Consider the following 3,150-nt stretch of genomic DNA (forward strand, 5'->3'; position numbering starts at 1 on the left):
CAAAGCTCTATAAAATTTGGAAGTCTTTTGCCTTCTCCAGATATCTTGACCCAAGTTGAAAAGTATTTGCCTTGCACTGGTACCCAGGTTCAATTCCTGGAATCCCTGTATGATTCCCCCAAGCACTGCCAGGAGCAATCCCTGAATGCAGAGCCCAGAAATAAGTCCTGAGCACTTCTTGGTGTCCAACTCCAAGACCAATAAATTTATTTATATTGTTTTTGTTAATTGCTTTATTATGCACCCTTGTTACAAAATCGTTCATTGCTGGGTTTCAGTCACTCAATGGACACCATCCTTCACAGTGCTCCCTTCCATCAACCACCCAACCACTCCTTGTCTCTTAGGCAGGCAATGTGCTTCTCTCTCGCTAGATCACTCCCTCTTGCTCTTTCTCTTTCTTTCTCTTTTGACGCTGTGGTTTCAACTATTCAGACCAATCAATTTAAAAAGTAGTGCTAATGCCTGAGCGATGGAATTTCAGACCCCAGACCCCCCCCTCTTCATTTTAGAACCAATTATTTTGCTGAGTAAGAACAAATGGAACCATTTGAAAATGTTAATTGCACCCCATTAAACATCTCCTGTGCAGAAAAGTTGCCTTTGGCACTGTTATGTGACTTCTCACTATTGGAGTAGAAATAAGGTTTATAGTTCGCCATATACACAACTGCACACTGATAGGGAAAAAAAAGCAAAGTGATAAATATATTGCAAGGGCTTTCATTTGCCACCTGGGAAATTCCAGATACTGAAGCTCTGGTGTTATGAGTTACTTGCAGACTCAGGGATTTTTAAAGGAGACAATTCCAAACATTTTAAAGGAGAAACTTTACTTTTTCCAGCTTCTCAGTTGTCTACTGGTCTTTTTTATTATTTGGATTTGGGTTCCAGAGTCCAAGAAACAAGAAAGTCCAGAAATGGCCTTATAAACTTGATATTAGGGGAATACCCTCTACCCATCTTTGAGAAAAGTAGTAAATCCTTGCAATGTATGCTAGGTATAGTTGGTTTCTTTTTATATAATGTGCCTGAGTTGGCAAACTTCATTTCTCTTAACATGGTTATTCTGTGTTTTGACTGGCAGAAATATTAAAAATAAGTGAGGGAATAGAGATGTAGCTCAGATACTTGTTTATGTCTGAGGCCATGAGTTCAATCCCCAAGCACTGCAAAAAACAAACAAACAAACAAAAAACAAACAGCATCATTTCTTTTTTGTTCACCTTGAATGGGATAAATAATGTGTATAGATGTAATTGTTGTTATTCTGTAAACATTTTTTTACAGATTCTGTTGGGAGTGTGAAGAAATGTAATTTCAGTTATAGAAATGGAGTTATTTTAGCAATTGTTCAATGGTTACAATTGAGCAGAATCTTTGTATTGAAATTTACAGTAGCATTTTCTTTTTTCCTTTTTCTTTTTTTTTTTTTTTTGGTTTTTTGGGCCACACCCGGTAACGCTCAGGGGTTACTCCTGGCTATGTGCTCAGAAGTTGATCCTGGCTTGGGGGACCATATGGGACACCGGGGGATCGAACCGCGGTCCGTCCAATGCTAGCGCAGGCAAGGCAGGCACCTTACCTTTAGCGCCACCGCCCGGCCCCTACAGTAGCATTTTCAACACTTTATTTGCCAAGTGTGCTGTATATTCTTGGAAGTAAATTTCTGTAATGTTTTGCAATATAATATTGAATCACTCGAGGTAATTTTGGAATTTGTGACCCACTTTGTACCTTAGCCCTCTGAACGCTCCCACCTGTGAAATACCTTTTTACCTTGGCTGATATGAGTTCATTCATCTAATCAAAACTAATGAGCTTACATTATTGCATTAAATGGGAGTCAATTAATTGCACGTAAAAACAGTGAGTGAGTTAGTTTCTCTTAAAACGGTTGATTTTAGTGGTCACCCACTAACTTCCTTGAATGGTCTTGCAGGGCCAGGATTGTACATCTAGTTCTTTGCGAAGGAGCATAGTCCTTTTTTCTAACTATGCATTTAATTCAGGTAATAATTTTTATAATAAAATATAAACTTTTCACAGAGAGGAATATTGTTTGAGGGAGTATAGAAGAACTGTTACAAAAGTAATTTCTTTGGGGAAACAGGAAACCGATGATTTAAATGTAGTACTTTATATTTTACAAATCTCTTTTCTGCTTATTTTTACTTGATTTTTAGAACAATAATATTAAATATTTAAATTTTTACTTTACAAAAGAAAATATGAGACTCACAAAACTTTGATAATTTGCCAGTTTAATTTTAGAGAACAAAGAACCTAGAATATCTCCTAATTTCTCTGTTTAGATTCTTTTATTTAAAAGTTTTTTATTTAGCAAACAACAATTGCCACTCTAACAATGTTTTTGCTATACTTCTTTAACTCTTATATTTAAAAAAAAAAGAAGAAGGGCCCGAAGAGATAGCATAGCGGCGTTTGCCTTGCAAGCAGCCGATCCAGGACCAAAGGTGGTTGGTTCAAATCCCGGTGTCCCAGATGGTCCCCTGTGCCTGCCAGGAGCTATTTCTGAGCAGACAGCCAGGAGTAACCTCTGAGAACACTGGGTGTGGCCCAAAAACCAAAAAAAAAAAAAAAAAAAAAAAAAGAAGAAGAAAAGCATATTAAACCTTCTGCTAGGCCTTTAATGATTTAATTGGTGATTCAATGATTTCCAAAAATATACTTGCTAAATATATATATATATGTATATATATATATATATATATAGACTTGCTACTTTTCTTTCTCTTACATCTCGTTAGTTTTTTTTTATTTTTAAATAACTTTGCCTTTGTTCTTCTGAAACAAATGTATTATGATCAATTGTGTCAACTATGTGATATATTTTCTATAAATTTTAAAAAGTTTTATTTATTTAAAGAAAATGCATTACATAGTTAACATAACTCATAATAATTTGTTTAAAGATGAAAGAAGGCAAATTTATTAAAAATAGAAAGAAAAACTAAAATAAATAAAATAGAAGAGAAAAAAGAAAGAAGAAAAAGTTCAATAGCAAGTATATTTGTGAAAATTATTGTGTCTCCAATAAAGTCATTAATACAATAGCAGAAGGTTCAGTAAGCTCTTTTCTTTTTTAAAGATAAGAGATTAAAAAAGTAAAATAAAATAATAAATAAA

This window comes from Suncus etruscus, chromosome 15 (assembly GCF_024139225.1).
Source record: "Suncus etruscus isolate mSunEtr1 chromosome 15, mSunEtr1.pri.cur, whole genome shotgun sequence".
Classification (NCBI taxonomy): Eukaryota; Metazoa; Chordata; class Mammalia; order Eulipotyphla; family Soricidae; genus Suncus; species Suncus etruscus.